The sequence below is a fragment of the Triturus cristatus genome, chromosome 4_2, assembly GCF_964204655.1.
Source record: "Triturus cristatus chromosome 4_2, aTriCri1.1, whole genome shotgun sequence".
In the NCBI taxonomy this organism is placed as follows: Eukaryota; Metazoa; Chordata; class Amphibia; order Caudata; family Salamandridae; genus Triturus; species Triturus cristatus.
In genome coordinates, this window is record NC_140586.1 from 923,035,928 (window position 1) to 923,059,406 (window position 23,479).

The 23,479-nt window shown below is 48.5% G+C and overlaps 1 protein-coding gene across 1 annotated transcript in view; it reads right to left on the reverse strand.

Annotated features, from left to right (window-relative positions):
* MPL (MPL proto-oncogene, thrombopoietin receptor) overlaps positions 1-23,479 on the reverse strand; it is a 238,382-nt gene that overhangs the window by 209,301 nt on the left and 5,602 nt on the right. The window lies entirely within an intron of this gene.

The window sequence follows — 23,479 nt, forward strand, 5'->3', positions numbered from 1 at the left end:
CACCTACAAGGTGGCCCAGGTACACAACCTGACTCTGCCCTATCTGGCGCTTGGTGGCCTTGATAGTGAGGCCTGCCTTTTGCAGGGCCTCCAAAACATTCCTCAGGTGGACCAGGTGATCCTCCCAGGTGGAGTTAAAGACAGCAATATCATCTAGATATGCTGCACTAAAGTCTTCCAGGCCTGTAAGGACTTGATTCACCAACCTTTGGAAAGTGGCAGGTGCATTCTTCAAACCAAAGGGCATTACCACAAATTGATAGTGCCCACTAGGGGTAGAAAATGCTGTCTTTGGCTTTGCATCATCAGCTAGTCTGATCTGCCAGTAGCCAGCTGTCAGGTCAAATGTGCTTAGAAACTTGGCAGAGGCAAAAGTATCTATTAGCTCATCTGCCCTGGGGATGTGATGGGCATCAGTCCTAGTGACTGCATTGAGACCCCTGTAGTCTACACAAAACCTCATCTCTCTTTTTCCACCACTGGTGTGAGGTTTTGGTACCAGGACTACTGGGCTAGCCCAAGGGCTAACTGAGGGCTCAATCACACCCAAATCCAACATCATTTGGACTTCTGTCCTTATATCGTCCCTGACTTGGTCAGGTTGCCTGTAGATCTTATTTTTCACAGGTAGACTGTCCCCAGTGTCCACTTCATGAGTGCACAAGGTGGTCTGACTTGGAGTCAGAGAAAACATATGTCTAAACTGGCTGGGAAGGTTTCTGGTGTCAGTTTGCTGCTGGGCAGTGAGGCTGCCTGCCAAGGCTACACCATCAACGGACCCATCATCAGGGTTCTGAGAAAGCAGGTCAGGGAGTGGGTCGCTCTCTTCCTCCTGTCCTTCTTCAGTAGCCATGAGCAAGCCCATGTCTGCCCAGTCAACATATGGTTTTAGTCTGTTGACATGAAGTACCCTATGGGGACTCGTAGGGGTTCCAAGGTCTACCAAGTAGGTAACCTCCCCTTTCTGTTCAACAATTGTATGGGGGCCACTCCATTTGTCCTGGAGGGCTGCTGGGGCCACAGGCTCCAACACCCACACCTTCTGTCCTGGTTGGTAAACAGTCTGTACAGCCTTTTGGTCATGCCAGGCTTTTTGCAGTTCCTGGCTAGCCACAAGGTTTTTGTTTGCCTTTTTCATGTACTCAGCCATCCTGGAGTGGAGACCAAGTACATAGTCCACTATGTCTTGCTTTGGGAGCTTGAAAGGTAACTCCCATCCTTCCTTCACCAAACACAATGGACCCCTGACAGGGTGTCCAAACAAAAGTTCAAATGGGTTGTAACCAACCCCCTTTTGAGGCATCTCCCTGTATGCAAATAAAAGGCAGGGCAAGAATAGGTCCCAATTTCGCCTAAGCTTCTCTGGGAGTCCTTTAATCATGCCCTTTAAGGTTTTGTTGAATCTTTCAACTAAACCATTGCATTGTGGGTGTGGTGAACTTGTAGTTCACTCCACACCCCTTCCACATAGCAGTCAAGTGACTAGATATGAAGTTTGCATCCCTGTCCGATACTACCTCCTTATGAAATCCTACTCTTGAAACACACTCAAGAGGGTTCTTGCCACCACAGGTGCTGTAGTGGTCCTTAGGGGAATTGCTTCTGGGTACCTGGTGGCATGATCCACCACCACCATTATAAATCTGTGCCCAGATGCTATTTTGGGATCCATGGGACCAACAATGTCAATCCCTACCCTTTCAAAGGGCACCACCACCACATGTAGTGGTATCAGGGGGGCCTTTGTAGTGCCACCTGCTTGGCCACTGCCTTGGCAGGTTACACAGGAGCGACAAAACTCCTTTGTGTCTTCAGACATGTGGGGCCAGTGAAAGTGAGGGACAATTGTGTCCCAAGTCTTGTTCTGGCCTAGGTGTCCTGCTAGGGGAATATCATAGGCTAGTGTCAATAGGAAGCCCCTAAAGTTCAGAGGTTTAACCAACCTCCTGGATGCACCAGGCTTGGGATCTCTACCCTCTGAGTAAAGGAGTCCATCATCCCAATAAACTTTATGGGTGTCACTAGCATTCCCAGCAGCCTCATCAGCAGCTTGCTGTCTGAGGGGTTCAAGACAGGGGCAGGGTTTCTGCTCCTGGCTCAGATCAGACCTGTAAGGGCCCCCTGTCCCCAAGAACTCAACCAGGTCAGGTTCAAGCTCCTCTGGGAAAGTTCCTTCTTCAGGCTCAAGATCATCTCCCTGAGGAGACTGATCAGCATTCTGAGTCAGGTGGGAAGGCTCTGCCCTAACCCTACTGCTCCTCCTCTTGTGAGGCACCTGGTCCATTATTCCAGAATCCAGGGCCTGTCCAGCTTTAGACATTTTGGCCTGTGACCTAGTCACAGCAAAGACATGAGCAGGGATCCCTACCATTTCTGCATGTGTCCTGAGCTCCACTTCAGCCCAAGCTGAAGTTTCTAGATCATTGCCAAGCAAGCACTGTACTGGTAGGTCTGCACTTACCACAACCTTCTTAAGGCCAGTTACCCCTCCCCAGGAGAAGTTAACAGTGCCAGAGAATGGTCTGTTCTGACATTGCTAGCATTGGTCACTTGGTACATTTTGCAAAGTATAATCTGCCCGGGATCCACAAGATCTTTTGTCACCATTGTGACACTTGCTCCTGTGTCCCTGAATGCCCATGCTTCTACTCCATTTATCAAAGGCTGTTGTCTGTATTTGCCCAGAATACTGGGACTCACACCGGGGGACATATCCATGCCCCCATCACAGACAAGCACAGCCTGAGTTGGAACTCTGCCTAGGCCAGAGTCCATCTCAGAACCCAGGGTCAACCCTACTACACCCTTTTTCTGTGTATTCCCACCACCAATTGTAACTGCACTAGGGGGAGCAGGTGCCTTAGGGGCACTGGTGGGGACTGGAGTATTCTCTTTGCCCTTGGTGCAGTCACTGGTCCAGTGAGTTTTCTGCTTACAAATTTTGCACCAAGGTTTCTTTTGGACTTTTCCCTTACTTGACTGTGACTCCCCATTAGAAGAAGATTGTTGGGGCCCTTGAGAAGACTTCTGGTCTTTACCCTTCTCCCCACCCTTGTCAAAGTTCTTAGAATCCTGCTTCTTTGGGTCACCACCTTGGTTCTGTACCTTCTGCCTCACCCTTTTTCTGACCCATTTGTCTGCCTTCTTTTCCAATTCTTGGGGAGAGGTCAGATCAGAGTCTACCAGATACTGGTGCAACAGCTGATTTTGACAGTTATTAAGAATCTGCCCCCTCATTATCAGATTGTACAATCCTATGAAGTCAAACACTTTACTGCCCAATAACTAACCTTCCAGAGCCTTTGCAGCACAGTCAACAAAGTCAATCCAGTCTTGATTGTGTGCTTTTTGGGTGTCTCTGAGCTTTAACCTGTATTGTTCAGTGGTTAGCCCAAACCCATTTCTCAGTGCACTTTTCAAGACCTGGTAATCATCAGCATCCTCTTCTCTTACAGTGAGGAGTTTATCTCTACCTTTGTCTGCAAAGGAGAGCCAGAAGATTGCTGCCCACTGACCTTGAGGGACCTTCTGTACTTTACTGGCCCTCTCTAAGGCAGTTATCCATTTGTGGATGTCATCCCCACTCTGGTAGGGAGGGACAATCTTACTTACGTTTCTATGGTCATAAGACCTCTCCCTATCTCTAGGGAAATTGCTGCCACCAAGGGACTCTAGTCCCTCCTTTTTACTAGCTCTGTAGAGCTCTAGGGCCTCTCTATCTAAGGTCATCTGCTGCTTTCTGAGGTTGAACTTGTCTTGCTCATACTTCAGCAGTCTCTCTCTCTCCTCTCCTGGGAGGTTTCCCTCCCTCTGTGAGAATTTACAGAGGTCTTGACAGAGATCTATCCCTTCTAGCCCTACTTTCAATTCTACCTGGGGGAATAAAGGAAGGAGCATTATTGTCATTCTCCTCATCTTCATCCAGGAGAGCTGTGTTCACCAGATTCTGATTATTGTCATCAGTCTGGACAGCATTAGAGGTAGGGTCAGAGGAGTTTCTACCCCTAGGCCCACCCTCACCTCCTGCCCCACCCACACTGCCTACCCCATCAGAACCACTATGTCCTGGGAGATCATCCAGCTTCAGTATCTTTAAGAGATGCTGGGTGGTTGGGCTGTTGCCTGTCTTCAGCTTCCTAATGGAACATAAGGCCCTAAGCTGAGCAAAGGAGAGATCCTCATATCTATAGGGAAGGAGCTCACTGGTTCCTGGTAGGGACCCACTGGTTCCTGGCTGGTTAGCCATTACTAATGTGGTGTGGTGTATTGCACTACCTACACTAGTGTGGCCTACTAAACTCTCTTGAGTTGTAGAAAGGGTGTGCTATCCCTTAACACACAACTCTAAGTTCAGTAGAACATACTGTAGCTAAACTTGATATTATATGTACCTTAGGTACCTTTAGTGGTTTTCACTTGATCAATTCAATTGAGATTATCTGGTAAAGCAATAACAAGCTGGAATCCCACACGCTGCACACCAATGTGAGAAGGTGGCCTGATATATGCTGTCCACTAGTCTAGTGGGCACCTTGTATCAGTCCAAACAACCCCTTATGGTGATAGGTTAAAGACAACCTTAATTGAAAGCTATCCTAGAGGTAGCTATGGAGAGCAGCCTTCAGGCTAAGTCTTGAAGCAATGTAAAGCAGCTTGTTTTACCAGTCTATAATCTCTTGAATGATCAAATGAAATGACAACCACACCAGGTATATATTCAAAATATATGTATTTAGGATAAAACACACCCCTCTAGTCTCTTTATGAGACTGGAGTTCGAACTGCTTTATTTACAAGTTAGCAATCAACAGTAATAGCACTAGGAGCATACCAAACCATATACCAAAAAAGTGGTATAAGAACCACGACTGAACTAGACACAAGACCTAGAGCCTGTAGAATCGCTGGGTCCCCAAGGAACCACCCAAGGTAGTGACACAGGGGACCCACGGGGACTGTATGCAGTGTGTAAACACAACCGCGGGTTCCAGTTAGCTTCTATGGGCAATGTCGCGGTTGGAAATTTAAAGATTAGGTACACTTAGAATCGAGTCAGGACCAAACCCTTTTGGACTTAAGACGTTATAGGGCTAGAACCCACGGGAGCAACGGAGTACTCAAGTTACCTCACCCAGGGAAGCCGGGTGCATAGGTGTATTTTGGTGTCGCGTCGTGTCATCGATTACAATAGAAGCTGGCAAAGAACTGCTGCTGCCGTGAAGATGAGAAATGTCCGAAGAGATCCAAGCCTGGATCTGGGATGGAAGGAACCTGAAAGCAGAGGGGACAGAGCCTGGGTCACTAGCCAGTGACCGAGGGTAGGATGGACCAATGCCCACAGATGTCGGGTGCATCAGGTGAGTTGATGGGTGTCTTGACTCTTCAGCCACGAGATCCAAAAGGCGCCGATGATGACCAGGAGCTGAATTCAAACTGTCCTACAAAGTCTGTCGAGTGCTGCGGTGTCGGCGACCAGATTGGACCCAACAAGCCTTGGCAACGGCAAGTCACTAGAAATCAGAGAAAGGACTGCGGTGCAGACCAGCAAGGTCACGGAGCAAACAGGAAAGCCTAATTAGAGGAGGAGTTGTCTTTGTGGGGACCAACTAGCCAACGGGCTAGCGATCGCATTCTATCTTGACTAGAAGACTGAAGAAATCTCCCTTGGGGTCAAGGAGTGACTCCCCTGTTTGGCAGGGACCAAAGAAGCAACTGACCGGTCTGCATCGCTGAAGGTCCCTCCGGACTCAGCTTCAAGTGCAACCTCTCGAGGCTCCTTCGCGATCACTAGCCCGTTGGCTAGCAGGTCTCCACGAAGGCAACTCCTTTTTTAATTGAGCTTTCCTGGTTGCTCCAGATGTGCCCTGACTTACCCTTGCTGGGTGAGTCCCTCAGACCTTGCTGGTCTGTACCGCAGTCCTTTCTCTGAATTCCAGTGACTTGCCGTTGTCAAGGCTTGTTAGGTCCATTCTGGTCGCCGTCACGGCAGCACTCAACAGACTATGTGGGACAGTTCAAATCCGTCTCGTGGACTTTGTCAATACCTACTGGACCTCATTGCTGAAGAGTCAAGACACCCATCAACTCACCTGAAGCACCCGACATCTGTGGGCATTGGTCCATCCTGCCCTTGGTAACTGGCAAGTGACCCAGACTCTGTCCCCTCTGCTTTCAGGTTCCTTCCATCCTAGATCCGGGCTTGGATCTCTTCGGACACTTCCCCTCTTCACGGCAGCAGCAGTTCTTTGCAGGCTTCCATTGAAATCGACGACGCGACCCGACAACAAAAGACACCTATGCACCCGGCTTCCCTGGGTGAGGTAACTCGAGTACTCCGGTGCTCCCATGGGTGCTGGCTCTAGAACTTCTTATGTCCAAAAGGATTTGGTCCTGACTCGATTAGAAGTATCCCTAATCTTTAAATTTCCAACCGCGACATTGCCCATAGAAGATAACAGGAACCCCCGGTTGTGTTTACACACTGCATACAGTCCCCGTGGGTCCCCTGTGTCACTACCTTGGGTGGTTCCTTAGGGTCCCAGGGATTCTACAGGCTATAGGCCTAGTGTCTATCCCAGTCGTGGTTCTTATACCACTTTTTTGGTATATGGTTTGGTACGCCCCTAGGGCCCAAACGTGTATTTGTGCTATTACTGATAATTGCTGACTTGTAAACTAAGTACTTCGATCTCCTTCTCATAAAGAGACTAGAGGGGTGTGTTTTATCTTAAATACATATATTTTGAATATATACCTGGTGTGGTTGTCTTTTCCTTTGATCATTCAAGAGATTATAGATTGGTAAAACAAGCTACTTTACATTCCTTCAAGACTTAGCCTGAAGGCTGCTCTCCATAGCTACCACTAGGATAGCTTTCAATAAAGGTTGTCTTTAACCTATCATCAATAGGGGGTTGTTTGGACTGGTACAGGGTGCCCACTATAACTATTGGACAGCATATATCAGGCCACGTTCTCACATTGGTGTGCGGCGTGTGGGATTCCAGCTTGCTATTGTTTTACCAGATCATCTCAATTGAATTGATCAACTGACACCCACTGAAGGTACCTAAGGTACATATAATATCAAGTTTAGCTACAGTAAGTTCTACTGAACTTAGAGTTGTGTGTTAAGGGATAAGACACCCTTTCAACAACTCAAGAGAGTTTAGTAGGCCACACTAGTGTAGGTAGTGCAATACACCACACCACATTAGTAATGTCTAACCAGCCAGGAACCAGTGGGTCCCAACCAGGAACCAGTGAGTTCCTTCCCTAGAAGTATGAGGATGATATCACAGGGCCCAATGGGCCGGATGATGTAGACAGTGTGGGTGGGGCAGCAGGTGAGGGTGGGCCTAGAGGTAATAATTCCCCTGACCCTACCTCTAATGCTGACCAGACTGGTGACAATGACCAGACTCTGGTGAACACAGATCTCCTGGATGAGGATGAGGAGGATTACAATAATGCCACTTCCTTTATTCCTCCAGGCAGAACTGACAACAGGGCTAGAAGGGATAGATCTCTGTCAAGGGGATCTATCCAGTCTAACTCCTCTATAGGAACCTCTGTTTCTTCTCACAGAGGAAGGGAAACGTCCCAGGAGAGGGGAGAGAGACTGCTGAAGTATGAGCAAGACAAGTTCAACCTCAGAACCAGAGTGAGGCAGAAGGTACAGAACCAAGGTGGTGACCCAAAGAAGCAAGATTCCAAAAACTCTGACAAGGGTGGGGACAAGGGTAAAGACCAGAAGTCTTCATAGGGGCCCCAAAAATCTTCTTCAGGTGGGGATTCACAGGCTAACAAAGGGAAAGGCCAAAGAAAATACTCCACTCACCACCAATGACCCTAAGGCACCTGTTCCCCCTAGTGCAGTTACAATTGGTGGTGGGAGTACACAGAATAAGGGTATAGTAGGGTTGACCCTGGGTTCTGAGCTGGACTCTGGCCTAGTCAGAGTACCAACTCAGGCTGTGCTTGTCAGTGATGGGGGCATGGATATGTCCCCCTTTGTGAGTCCCAGTAACTTGGGCAAATACAGACAGCAGCCTTTAATTAATGGAGTAGAAGCTTGGGCATTCAGGGACACAGGAGCAAGTGTCACAATGGTGACAAAAGATCTTGTGGATCCTGGGCAGATTATACTTGGTGAAATGTACCAAGTGACCAATGCTAGCAATGTCAGAACAGACCATTCTCTGGCAGTTGTTAACTTCTCCTGGGGAGGGGTAACTGGCCTTAAGAAGGTTGTGGTAAGTGCAGACCTACCAGTACAGTGCTTGCTTGGCAATGATCTAGAGACTTCAGCTTGGGCTGAAGTGGAGCTCAGGACACATGCAGAAATGTTAGGGATCCCTGCTCAAGTCTTTGCTGTGACTAGGTCACAGGTCAAAATGTCTAAAGCGGGACAGGCACTGGATTCTGGAAAAATAGACCAGGTGCCTACCAAGAGGAGGAGCAGTAGGGTTAAGGCAGAGCCTTCCCACCTGACTCAAAATGCTGACCAGTCTCCTCAGGGAGATGATCTTGAGTCTGAAGAAGGAACTGTCCCAGAGGAGCTTGGTTGAGTTCTTGGGGACAGGGGGCCCTTCCAGGTCTGATCTGAGCCAGGAGCAGAAAACCTGCCCCTCTCTTGAAGACCTCAGAAAGCAAGCTGCTGATGAGGCTGCTGGGAATGCTAGTGGCACCCATAAAGTTTATTGGGATGATGGACTCGTTTACTCAGAGAGTAGAGACCCCAAGCCTGGTGCATCCAGGAGGTTGGTTATACCTCTGAAGTTTAGGGGCTTCCTATTGACACTAGCCTATGATATTCCCCTAGCAGGACACCTGGGCCAGAACAAGACTTGGGACAGAATTATCCCTCACTTTCACTGGCCCCACATGTCTGAAGACACTAAGGAGTTTTGTCGCTCCTGTGTGACCTGCCAAGCCAGTGGCCAGGCAGGTGGAACCACAAAGGCCCCCCTGATACCACTACCTATGGTGGGGGTTCCCTTTTAGAGGGTTGGGATTGACATTGTTGGTCCCATGGATCCTCAAACAGCATCTGGGCACAGATTTATGCTGGTGCTGGTGGATCATGCCACCAAGTACCCAGAGGCAATTCCCCTAAGGACCACTACAGCACCTGTGGTGGCAAGAGCTCTCTTGGGTGTATTCTCAAGAGTAGGCTTTCCTAAGGAGGTAGTATCTGATAGGGGTGCAAACTTCTTGTCTAGTTACTTAACTGCTATGTGGAAGTAGTGTGGAGTGAACTACAAGTTCACCACACCCTATCACCCACCATGCAATGGTTTTGTTGAAAGGTTCAACAAAACCTTAAAGGGCATGATTAAAGGACTCCCAGAAAAGCAAAGGCGAAGATGGGACATACTCTTGCCCTGCCTTTGATTTGCATACAGGGAGGTGCATCAAAAGGGGGTTGGTTACAGCCCTTTTGAACTTTTGTTTGGCCACCCTGTCAGGGGTCCATTGTGTCTGGTTAAGGAAGGATGGGAGTTACCTCTCAAGCCCCCCCAAACAGGACATTGTGGACTATGTACTTGGTCTCCGATCCAGGAGGGCTGAGTAGATGAAAATGGCAACCAAAAACCTTGAAGCTAGCCCGGAATTACAAAAAACCTGGCATGACCAAAAGGCTGTACTGACTGTCTACCAGCCAGGGCAGAACGTGTGCGTGTTGGAGCCTGTGGCCCCAGCAGCCCTCCAAGACAAACGGAGTAGCCCCCATACAATTGTTGAGCATAAAGGGGAGGTTAACTACTTGGTAGACCTTGGAACCCCTAGGAGTCCCCACAGGGCACTTCATGTCAACAGACTTAAACCATATGTTCACAGGGCAGACATGGGCTTGCTCATGGCTACTGATGAAGGACAGGAGGAAGAGAGTGACCCACTCCCTGACCTGCTTTCTCAGAACCCCGATGAAGGGTCAGTTGATGGTGTAGCCTTGGCAGGCAGCCTCACTGCCCAGCAGCAAACTTCTCAGTCAGTTCAGACATATGTTTTCTCTGACTCCAAGTCAGACCACCTGGTGCACTCATGAAGTGGACACTGGGGACAGTCTGCCTGTGAAGAATGAGATCTACAGGCAACCTAACCATGTCAGGGACTGTATAAGGACAGAAGTCCAAAAGATGTTGGATCTGGGAGTCATTGAACCCTCGGTTAGCCCTTAGACTAGTCCAGTAGTCCTGGTACCTAAACCTCACACCACAGATGGCAAGAGAGAAATGAGGTTTTGTGTAGACTACAGGGGTCTCAATGCAGTCACTAGGACTGATGCCCATCCCATCCCCAGGGCAGATGATCTAATAGATAATTTGGCCCCAGCCAAGTTTCTAAGCACATTTGACCTGACAACTGGCAGATCAGACTAGCTGATGATGCAAAGCCAAAGACAGCATTTTCTACCCCTAGTGGGCACTTTCAGTTTGTGGTAATGCCCTTTGGTTTAAAGAATGCACTTGCCACTTTCCAAAGGTTGGTGAATCAAGTCCTTACAGGCCTGGAAGACTATAATGCAGCATATCTAGATGATATTGCTGTATTTAGCTTCACCTGGGAGGATCACCTGGTCCACCTGAGGAATGTTTTGGAGGCCCTGCAAAAGGCAGGCCTCACTATCAAGGCCACCAAGCGCCAGATAGGGCAGAGTCAGGTTGTGTACCTGGGCCACCTTGTAGGTGGAGGCCAGGTTCAACCACTACAGAGCAAAATCCAGACCATCATGGACTGGGTTGCTCCAACTACCCAGACTCAGGTGAGAGCCTTCTTAGGCCTGACTGGGTACTATAGGAGATTCGTTAAGGGGTGTGGGTCAATAGTGACACCCCTGAATGACTTAACTTTTAAGAAAATGCCCAAAAAGGTTCAGTGGACAGCTAGCTGTCAAAAGGCATTTGATGACCTGAAGCAGGCCATGTGCACTGCTCCCATTCTGCAGAGTCCTGACTACTCCAAGAAGTTCATTTTCCAAACAAATGCATCTGAATTGGGGGTAGGGGTTGTACTGTTAAAATTGAATGATGAAGGTCAGGATCAGCCAGTAGCTTTCGTAAGCAGAAGGCTGACCCCTAGAGAAAAACGTTGGTCAGCCATTGAGAGGGAGGCCTTTGCTGTGGTTTGGGCTCTGAAGAAGTTGAGGCCATACTTGTTTGGTTCGCACTTCATAGTTAAGACAGACCATAAGCCCCTCTTATGGCTAAAACAAATGAAGGGTGAAAACCTCAAACTGCTTAGGTGGTCCATTTCCCTACAGGGGATGGACGTTACAGTAGAACATAAACCTGGGAGTAACCATGCCAATGCAGATGGACTCTCTAGGTATTTCCACTTAGAACCTTAAGACTCAACTGGTCAAGGTTAGTTTAATGTCCCTTTGTTTGGGGGGGGGGGTTGTGTAGGAGAGTAAGATCTGCTTCACATGGGTACCCCCACCTCTTGCTGGTGTTTCACTGTTTTTCGACCTTAGTCTGGCTGTGGCCCTGCTAATCAGGACCCCAGCCTAGCTGCTTCCTCTCTAAAATGGTTTCCATGTACATTAGGTACATTTCTAATTGGATTCTGGAGTGCATTGTAAGCCCCTAGTATATGGTATACTATGTACCTAGGGCATAGGTACCTCAGAGGCCTACCAGAGGCTGAAGCATGTATTATGCCACCCCTGGGAAGCACTCCAAAATGGCACCACAGGTCTGCTACTGGAGCCTGGGTAAGGTGGTGCTTGTGCCCCTTACTGTGGTATAGGCTACCTATATCACTACCATTGCACACACATATAAAAACTATAAGTCACTCCTATGGCAGGCCTTAACAATCCTTAAGGCAGAGTGCTTGGTTTTTATGTGAGAGGGTGCTCCTGCATGAGCAGAGCCCCTCTGCAGCGTTCGGAGTACCTCCTCTGATGCTGTTTGTGGTGCAGCCTGACCATATACTCTTAAGTGCATTATAACCTCACGGTAAATGCTAACTTTGGGATGGCTCCACGGAAACATGTCGTATTTGGTGTCAAACGCTTTGGAATACTACCCGCCCCGCCCCCCCCCCCCCCGCCAGTTCTGGCGGCGGGGGTAGCATTCCACCCTTCTAGAGGAAGAGACATGTCCACACTGGTCTAACCCGGTAATGACTTTCTACAGCCCTGGCATCACAAAATGGATGCCTTTGCCACAGACACGGGTCAGGCCTCTTGCTGCTGACCAAAACTTTGGCAGGGGAGGCCTGGACAATAGGTTTCCTGTCCCAGGGAGGTGTAACCACCTCCCCAGACAGGCAGATGTGTATTGCGACTGGACGGGTGCACTCTCTGGAGCTTTGAAGTCCTGCACTGGGGGCACACTCGGTGTCCCTGTGCATAGTCCAGTTCAAACCGGTTGCAGGGGCTACCTGCCCCTGCTCTGGCGGGAAACTTGACAAAGGAAATGGGTGTAACCACCCCTCTTTTCAAACCCTGCCATAGGAGGGTCCCTAGAGTAGGTCCAACCCCCAAACTTTGTATAAGTATGGGAACCCAGCCCTTCCGACTTTAGATTACCCTGGACGAAACTCTGCAATATATATCCTGGACCTTCGACGTTCTACTTTGTCTAGAAGACTGAAGAAATCTCCCTTGGGGTCAAGGAGTGACTCCCCTGCTTGGCAGGCACCAAAGAAGCAACTGACCTGTCTGCATCACTGAAGCTCCCGCCGGATGCCGAAGTCTTTGCATCACCAGATGTGGATTTCCAGTCTTTCCCAAGGCTACCCTGAGACCACAGCAGAGCTGAGGCCCGTGGCTATCATGGGTGACGTGGAACCGTGACCCCTGGACACCGTAATCTTTTGCTGATCCATCATCTTCCTGGTCTTCCTCGAAGTTGTGCTTTGGGCTCCGAGTAGCCCCAGCCTTGGGCACCTCCTGCACCAACGATTTCTGTCCTCCACTCCACAAGTGACCCGTGGGCCACTTTCCAGTGCGACCCCTCAAAGGCTCCTTCGTGATCGCTAACCCGTTGGCTAATAGGTCCCCACGAAGGCAACTCCTTTTCTGATTGGGCTTTCCTGGTTGTTCCAGATGTGCCCCGACTTACCCTCGCTGGGTGAGTCCCCCAGACCTTGCTGGTCTGCACCGCAGTCCTTTCTCTGATTCCAAGTGACTTGCTGTTGCCAAGGCTTGTTGAGTCCAATCCGGTCCCCGACAAAGCAGCACTCAATAAACTTTATGGGACAGTTTGAATCCAGCTCCTGGTTGTCATCGGCGTCTCCTGGACCTCGTGGCTGAAGAGTCAAGACACCCGTCAACTCACCTGAAGCGCCTGACATCTGTGGGCATTGGTCTATCGTGCCCTTGGTCACTGGTAAGTGACCCAGACTCTGTCCCCTCTGCTTTCAGGTTCCTTCCATCCTAGATCCAGGCTTGGATCGCTTCGGACACTTCTCCTCTTCACGACAGCAGCACTTCTTTGCCAGCTCCCATTGAAATCGATGACACGACCCGACACCAAAAGACACCAATGCATCCGGCTTCCCTGGGTGAGGTAACACGAGTACTCTGGTGCTCCCGTGGGTGCTAGCCCTAGAACTTCCTAAGTCCATAAGGGTTTGGTCGTGACTCATTTCTAAGTGTCCCTAATCTTTACATTTCCAACCGCGACATTTTTTCCTTAGAAGCTAACGGGAACCCGCGGCTGTGTTCACACACTGCACACGGCCTCCGTGGGTCCCCTGTGTTACTACCTTGGGTGGTTCCTTGGGATCCCAGCGATTCTACAGGCTCTAGGCCTTGTGTCTAGTTCAGTCGTGGTTCTTATACCACTTTATTGGTATATGGTTTGGAACGCCCCTAGGACCCAAACGTGTATTTGTGCTATTACTGTTGATTGCTGACTTGTAACTTAAGTACTTCGAACTCCAGACTCATAAAGAGACTAGAGCAGAGTGTTTTATCTTAAATACATATATTTTAAATATATACCTGGTGTGGTTGTCCTTTCATTTGGTCATTCAGCAGCAGCTTGCTTTCTGAGGGGTTCAAGAGAGGGGCAGGTTTTCTGCTTCTGGCTCAGTGCAGACCTGGAAGGGCCCCCTGTCCCCAAGAACTCAACCTGGTCAGGTTCAAGCTCCTCTGGGACAGTTACTTCTTCAGGCTCAAGATCATCTCCCTCAGGAGACTGATCTGTATTCTGAGTCAGGTAGGAAGGCACTGCCTTAACCCTACTGCTCCTCCTCTTGTGAGGCACCTGGTCCATTATTCCAGAATTCAGGGCCTGTCCAGCTTTTGACATTTTAGCCTGTGACCTGGTCACAGCAAAGACATGTGCAGGGATCCCTAACATTTCTGCATGTGTCCTGAGCTCCACTTCAGCCCAAGCTGAAGTTTCTAGTTCATTGCCAAGCAAGCACTGTACTGGTAGGTCTGCACTTACCATAACCTTCTTAAGGCCAGTTACCCCTCCCCAGGAGACTTTAACAACTGCCAGAGAATGGTCTGTTCTGACATTGCTAGCATTGGTCACTTGGAACATTTCAACAAGTATAATCTGCCCAGGATCCACAAAATCTTTTGTCACAATTGTGACACTTGCTCCTGTCTCCCTGTCTCCCTGAATGCCAAAGCCTCTTTTCCATTTATTAAAGGCTGTTGTCCCTATTTGCCCAAGTTACTGGGACTCACAAAGGGAGATGTTGTAAAGGAAGATACAGAGTCCATCTGTACATGTAGGTTACTTCTTTATTAGTAGCTTGGTTCCAGCATAGGTGGTCAGGATGGTAGGAGAAGATAGATGATACAGAGGTAGCCCCACCAGGAGCAGGCTCCCAACAGCTCAGCCTGAGTTAACCAACTGACACTCTACCCCAGAGAGGCACACAGGCATTCTATGATGTCATGGAACATTCTAGCAGAGCAGTACAGTGGAGAACAGTAGACAAGTAATTTACTACACATCCTCCTTCCTTAGGGAACAACAGAAGAAGTAAAGATGAAGACAAGTAAGATACCTCCAATATATCATTAACACGAAAGTGCAACAATGACATATCCAAAGGTGTATTACACGAGGTATCAAGAATTTCTCTGGCATGAACGACAATGTGTTAAGATGCAAAAATAAAAGAAACATTAAAATTGCAAGTAACACTACCACACGCCCCACCCCCTCTCTCAGAGAAAACAAAGCATGTGAAAAAAACAATGCAACAGAGAAGGGTGATCACCCACACAACCTCCCCATAAGCGGGTACACCACAGGGTAGACACCCTGTTAAACAAAGGTGGGTGCAAACACTAACCCTTGGGAGAAAACAACATCCCCAATAGAGAGGTACAATAGGGGTTAGATACACTCTAGATAACAAGAAGAGTGCCACCTCAACAACAAAGATACTAAAGAGAGGAAACGCTCTGTAAAGAAACACGAGGTCCCTTGGTTGAAGGCATGCTGACACTTAAAGAGGTCTAAACACTAGAGGAAAGCTTCCCACTCAAAGTTGTACAAGCGTGAAACCCTTGGCCACGAATTCCACGCAGGTAGACTTCAACCGGAGCATAGTGTCAACATGAAAGGAAGACCCAAGATAATGTTAGGAACCAACCAAAAAAACTTCACCAAGGAACACAACAGGGTACTAACCCATGGAAATAAAACAACCTCCCCTAGATAGGGTACACCAAAGGGTACACGCACCCTAGAAAACTGAAAACTAAATTAGAGGCATTGATTACCCCCACAACCTCCCCAAAGAGATGGGTACACTATGAGTTAAACACTTTAAAAAACAACACGACTTCCCCTAGGTAGGGTACACCACAGGGTAGTCACTCTGAGAACTGACATGAGGCATTGACTACCCACAAAAACAACTTCCCCTAACTAGTTTAAACCTAGAAGGGTACACCACAGGGTAGTCACCCTGGGAACTGACATGAGGCATTGACTACCCACAAACACAACTTCCCCTAACTAGTTTAAACCTAGAAGGGTACACCACAGGGTGCTCACCCTGCGAACTGATATGGGGCATTGACTACCCACAAATTACAGAACCTCCCCTAACAAGGGTACACCCCAGTACACCGCAAGTGTACTCAACGTGGAAAAGCACACAACTTCCCCTTAGTAGGGTACACAGAGAGTAAGCAAGTAAACGTCACTCTAGAAAACAAACTAGAGCTGAGGCAGAGACCGCCTAGAAACATCTAAACATAAACTGCCCACCGAAGAGACTATAATGTAAACTGAGTGTGCCCACAAAAGAAAGTTAGAGACCAATACATGAATTATCAATATAGGCAATTAAAAAGAAGGAGCTCCGGTGAGCGATCTCTCACCCGAGGTCTCGATAGACAGTTCCATACGGTAGCCAGAAAACAAAGCGGAGCCAAGAGTTCTATATCATGTTGAACCGATGTATTTCGTCCTTCACTTGCTGCACCGGCATCCAGCACATTACACAACAGTAATGCAAAGCCCAATGTCCTCAAAGTGGTGAAAGGCTTGGTCTCGCAAGCCAAGTGTATGGAACTCGAAGGAGAACAAAATTCAACTGTAGGAAAGTTGCGCTTGAAAGGAAAGCGTATCCGTGTCCCTTGTCAAAATGCCGCAGTCTAGGTGATGGCGATTCTAATTAAATTAGTTGCAACCGCTCAAGCAAAAAAAAGTGGTTGGCAGTGTAAAACTTCACCACAGAACACCAAGAGACCCTGTATGTGCTGTTACCAAGCACAAGATGGCGGCACATTTCTAACGCTGCGCCGGGTGGCTCACGGCGCGCTGCTGCAGGCAAGCGTCATGAAGCAGCTTAGAGGCATGAAGGGAGAAGAACGTCACCATGACCGAAGATCCGCGCGACGCTGGAAAAACGGTGAGAAGCGCGAGCACGGACTTGAATTCAAACGATGCGGGTGAGGGTCCACTTTAATAGATGAATCCTTGAAAATAAAATGTGCCATTACATCAGAACACGCACGATCTCACACAAGGTGCCACTACTGGTACCGCGAGTCACTTTGCCAATTCCTCTGGGAAGGTTGGTAAAAGCCGTTTGAAGTAATCACTGTCCCCAATAAAGCACTGCCCCAAATTACACACACAAAGGATGCTTGTTGTTGTTGTTTAGGCTCCACAATGTTAAAAAAACTGTCTCGCTCAAGACCCTGGGATACTCTCACTGTGAACAGTGCAGACTTTGTTCAGAAGCTGCTGTCGAACTCAGACTCCCCACAAAGATTGGGCCCAACTAAGACATGCAAACACACCAAGAAGAGCAAACCTGTCGAGGCGCAGGAAGGCTTGTTGCTGGAGAGGTTACAGCAGAGTCTTTAGTGATAGAATAATTAACACCCAGGTTGCAGGCTGCAAATAGTACAGGACGTTGGTGGGGAAAGCCAGAAAACACTGCAGGCTTGTTGGCAGAGAGACTGTTCACTGTTGAAGTCTTACAGGTGACAGCAGGCTCCTCAGTAATGTGAAGACAAACGCCGAGGCTGCAGGCTGTCCAGATGGTAGAGGACACTGGTGGGGCTGGCCAGGGCATTACCTTTGAGTTTCAATTGACGTTTTGAAAGTCTTCAATGTCCTTGATTCTTTTCTTTTAATTCCTTGGATCCTTAGTTGTCTTTACTCCTTACTCCACGCGTCAGTTCTTAAAATCGTCACCAAAATTGTTGTAAAGGAAGATACAGAGTCCATCTGTACATGTAGGTTACTTCTTTATTAGTAGCTTGGTTCCAGCATAGGTGGTCAGGATGGTAGGAGAAGATAGATGATACAGAGATAGCCCCAGCAGGAGCAGGCTCCCAACAGCTCAGCCTGAGTTGACCAACTAACACTCTAACCCCGAGAGGCACACAGGCATTCTATGATGTCATGGAACATTCTAGCAGAGCAGTACAGTGGAGAACAGTAGACAAGTAATTTACTACAGGAGACATATCCATGCCTCCATCACAGACTAGAACAGCCTGAGTTGGAACTCTGAGTAGGCCACAGTCCATCTCAGAACCCAGGGTCAACCCTACTACGCCCTTATTCTGAACATTGCCACCACCAATTGTAGCTGTACTAAGGGGAACAGTTGCCTTGGGGGCAATGGTGGCTCGAGTAGATTCTTTGGACTTGGTGCAGTCACTGGTCCAGCGAGTTTTCTGCTTACAGATTTTGCACCATGGTTTCTTTTGGCCGTTTCCCTTGTTAGATTGTGAATCCCCACATGAAGAAGATTTTTGGGGGCCTTGTGAAGACTTCTGGTCTTTACCCTTCTCCCCACCCTTGTCAGAGTTTTTAGGATCTTGCTTCTTGGGTTCACCACCTTGGTTCTGTACCTTCTTCCTCACCCTGGTTCTGACCCACTTGTCTGCCTTCTTTCCCAATTCTTGGGGAGAGGTCAGATCTGAGTCCACCAGGTACTGGTGCAACAGCTGATTTTGACAGTTATTAAGGATCTGCTCCCTCATAATCAAATTGTAAAATCCTTGGAAGTTATGTACTTTGCTGCCAAGTAACCAACCCTCCAGAGCCTTAGTAGCACAATCTACAAAGTCTACCCAGTCTTGATTCTGTGCCTTTTGGGTATCCCTGAACTTTAACCTGTATTGCTCAGTGGTTAGGCCAAACCTTTCAATCAAGGCACTCTTCAGACTGTTGTAATCATCTGCCTCCTCCTCTCTTACAGTGAGGAGCTTATCTCTACCTTTGTCTGCAAAGGAGAGCCATAATATTGCTGCTCACTGCTCCTGGGGGACCCTTTGAACTTTACAAGCCCTTTCCAGTGCAGTATCCATTTGTGGATGTCATCCCCACTGTGGTAGGGAGGGACAATCTTATTCAGGTTTCTATGGTCATAATACCTATCCCTATCTCTAGGGATGTTGCTACCACCATGGGACTCTAGTCCCAACTTTTTTCTAGCTCTTTAAGGCTCTAGGGCCTTCTTTTCAAGGGCTACCTGCTTCTTTCTGATTTCAAGCTGAGCGTCCTCATTCTTAAGCAGTCTCTCCCTCCTCTCTCTCCTGAGAGGTTTCCCTCCTATTAGAAGAGATAGAGGTCCCTATAGATGAACGAGAATGGTTAGACTACACTGAGGGAGATCTTGACCTTCTAGGCCCACCACCAAGTCTTCCAGGAGGGACAAAGAAGGGGACAGTGTGGACCACCCCCCATCATAGGCCCTTCCTCATGTGCTGTCCCACCCACTCTGCCTGCCCCCTCAGACCCTATAGGTCTTCTGATATCATCCTGCCTGAGTACCTCTATGAGATGCTGGGTGGTTGGACTTTTGCCTGTCCTCGGTTTCCTAGCTGTGCATAATGCTCTCAGTTCCATGAATGGGAGGTTATCATACTTGGAAACCAGAAGCCCATTGGCTTTTGACAGGGACCCACTGGTTCCTGGCCTTGAAGACATTACTAGTGAGGTGCGGTGCATTGCACTACCTACTCTAGTGTGGCCTACTAAACTCTCTTGAGTTGTAGAAAGGGTGTGCTAGCCCTTAACACACAACTCTAAGTTCAGTAGAACTTACTGTATTCTAAAGATTGTATTATATGTACCTAGGGTACCTTTAGTGGTTTTCAGTTAGTCACTCAATTGAGATTATCTGGAAAAATAATAGCAAGCTGGAATCCCACACGCTGTACACCAATGTGAGAAGTTGGCATGGTATATGCTGTCCACTAGTTATAGTGGGCACCCTGTATCAGTCAAAACAACCCCTTATTGGTTATAGGTTACAGACAACCTTTATTGAAAGATATCCTAGTGGTAGCTATGGAGAGCAGCCTTCAGGCTAAGTCTTGAAGGAATGTAAAGCAGCTTGTTTTACCAGTCTATAATCACTTGAGTGCCTAAATGGAAGACAACCACACAAGGAATATATATATCAAATATATGTATTTATTTCTAAACACACCCTCCTAGTCTCTTTATGAGACTAGAGGTCAAAATAGATAAGTTATACTTCAAGTATGACAGTAAAAAGCACAAATACACGTCAGGCCCTAGGGGCGAGCCAAACCATATACTAAAATAGAGATATAAGAACCACGACTTAACTAGAGTCAAGGCCTAGAGCCTGTAGAATCGCTGGGACCCCAAGGAACCACCCAAGGTAGTGAAACAGGGGACCCATGGGGACATTGTGCAGTGTGAGAACACAGCCGCAAGCTCCTGTTAGCTTCTATGGGGAAAGTCGCGGTTAGATTTTTAAAGATTAGGGACACTTAGAAATGAGTCAGGACCAAACCCTTTGGGATTTAGGAAGTTCTAGGACCAACAACCACGGGAGCACCGGAGTACTTGAGTTACCTCACCCTGGGAAGCTGGGTGCATAGGTGTCAAATGGTGTCGGGTCGCGTCGTCGATTTCAATGGGAGCTAGCAAAGAAGTGCTGCTGCCGGGAAGATGCGAAGTGTCCGAAGAGATCCAAGCCTGGATCGAAGTTGAGAAGAACCTGAAAGCAGAGGGGACAGAGTCTGGGTCACTTGCCAGTGACCAGGAGGACAACAGGCGGATGCCCACCTATGTCGGGTGATTTTCAGGTGAGGAAGGTGAAGCTTGACTCTTTAGCCACGAGGACCAGGAGGTGTCGAAGATGACCAGGAGCTGTATTCGAGCTGCCCCACAAAGGATGTCGAGTGCTGCAGTGTCAGTGCCTGGATTGGACACAACAAGCCTTGGCATCATCAACCCACGCAGAAAGGAGAAAGATGCTTCGGTCCAGACCAGCAAGGTCTGAGGGACTCACCACTTGGTAGGGAGTCGGGGCACATCTGGAGCAACCAGGGAAGCCCAAGGAAAATCAAAGTTACCCCCTCAGGGACCCACCAGTCGACGGACCAGGGATCGCGAAGGGACCTCAAGAGGAAACACAAAATGGTGGCCCACGGGTCACTCGGGGTGACTAGGCCGACGATCTCAGGTGGATTCTCTGCTCAAGGTGGGGGCTACAAGTAAGCCCGAGCAAGACTTCAAGAGACGTCGAGAAGTCAATGCACTTGCAAAGGTGCACGGTGACCAGGAGTTCCGGTTCCACGCTATTCACGAGGGCTGCGGGTCTCAGCTTTGCTAGAGACTCGGGTCAGCCTCTGAGATGTCTGGAAATTCTCTTCCTGGGCTGCAAATACTTTGGAGTCCGGTGGGAGCTTCGGAGATGCAGACTGGCAAAATGCTTTGTTGGTGCCTGCCAAGCAGGGGAGTCACTCCTTGACCCCAAGGGAGATTTCTTCAGTCCTCTAGTCTTTAGCAGAGCGTCGAAGTAACAGGATTCAGGTTCAGAGTTTCGTCCAGGGATATCTAAAGTTCTGGTTACAGAGGTGCTTACTTATACCTAAGGAAGGGGTTGGACTAGCTCTAGGGACCCACCTATGGGAGGGTTTGGAAAGAGGGGTGGCTACATCCATTTCCTTTGTCCAGACTCGCGCCAGAGCAGGGGCTGGAAGCCCCTGAACCGGTTTGAGCTGAACTATGCACAGGGACACCAAATGTGCCCCCAGTGCAGGACTTCAAAGCACTCAGAGAGTGCTCCCACCCAGCCCCAATACACATAAGCCTGTCTGGGAGGTGGTTACATCTCCCTGTGACAGGAAACCAAATGTCCAGGCCTCCCCTGCTGGAGTTTCGGTCAGCAGCAGGAGGGTAGACCCTTGTCTGCAGCATCCATTTTGTGATGCAAGGGCTCTATTAGATTTCTACCGGGTATAACAGTACTGCCATGTCTCTCCCTCTAGAAGGGAGGGATCATATCATCACATCAAAAACTGACGTGGGGGTATGATTCCAAGGTGTTTCACACCAAACATGACATGATTCCGTGCAGCCCGTCCAAAGTTAGCATTAACCGTTTTAGATATAATGCACTTAAGAGTATATGGTCAGGCTGCACCACTGACAACCCCGGAGAAGAGATTTCAAAGGCTGCAGAGGGGCTCAGCTCATGCCTGGGCACCCTCTCACATATAACCAAGCACCCTGCATTCAGGATTGATAAGGCCTGCCTTAGGGGTGACTGATAGGTTACTATGTGCAGTGATAGGTGAGGAATAGTGAACCTATACCTCAGTAAGGAGTGCATGCACCACCATACCCAGGCTGCAGTAGCAGACCTGTGGAGTAATTTTGCATGGCTTTCCACGGGTGGCACAATACATGCTTCAGTCCCTGGTAGGCCTCTGGGGTACCTATGCCCTGGGTACATAGTGTGCCATATACTAGGGACTCACAAGGGTACCCCAGTATCCAATATGGAGTGTACCTAAAGTACATGCAATCAATTTAGAGAGGAAGCAGCTAGGCTGGGGCCCTGGTTAGCAGGGTCCCAGCCAGACTAAAGTCGAAAAACAGTGAAACACCAGCAAAAAGTGGGGGTACACATATGAAGCAGATCCTACTCTCCTACACCCTTCACTCTCACTGGAAATGTTGCATGCATTGAATGGCATTGGCTGAGTCAGTACATTGTAGACCTGTTGGCCTTAGGGTGGTTTTCCCCCACACTTTTTGCCTTACTCCTCCATTGTTTTTCTGACCTCATTTATATTGGCCTTAGGACTCTGTGCACTTTACCACTGCTAACCACTACTAAAGTGTTTGTGCTCTCTCCTTGAAACATGGTAAATTTGTCTTACACCCGATTTGCACATTCAATTTACTTGTATGTCTCTAGTAAAGTGGTAAACCATATATCCAGGGCCTGTAACTTAAATGCTACTGGTAGGCCTGCAACACTCATTATGCCACCCACTTAAGTAACCCTTTTTAAACATGTCTCAGGTCTGCCACCATGTGTGTGCAATTTCAAGTTGCCTTTTTGAGCTGGCAAATTAAACCTTTTGTCAGGCTTAAAGTTTCCTTTTTAATACATATAAGTCACCCATAGGGTAGGCCCTCAACAGCCCAGAGAGCAGGGTGCATAGTATTTCAAAAGATGGACATTTACATTTAAGTTTTAGATGTCCTGGGAGTGCAAAACTCTTTAACTTTGTTTTTACTATTACAAGGCCTGCCACTCCCGTAGGGTAACATTGGGTTTCCTTATTACATTTAATAATTGATAACTTCCAATTGTGACAGGACCTCCGCAGCTGCTCATAACTCTCAATGCACAATAAACCTCGATACAATTCTTCACGTCGGAGCCACGCAGCTCCTCAGAACCGTCACATCTCGATGCAGGTCTTCTCCTCGCAGCCCGGCAGTTCCTAAGAACCATCGCTGTGCAGCGCATCACGCATCTCAACGCAAGTCATTGCATTGCAGCTCAACAGCTCCTCAGAACTAGTCTGCGGAGAGCCCCTGGGCGTCAGGAGCGCCTCTTATCTCCTCACCACAATATCACTTTCCCTATTGAGGACTCATGGTTGGAAAGCGAGTTTGTGGAGGAACAGCTGAGGGGTTGCTCGGTATCCCTAGGTGCTTGAACAACTGGAAGCTCCAAGGGGCCAGGGTCTTGAGTAACCCTGGGCAATTAACTCCACTCCATTCGCGGAGTTTGCAGAGTT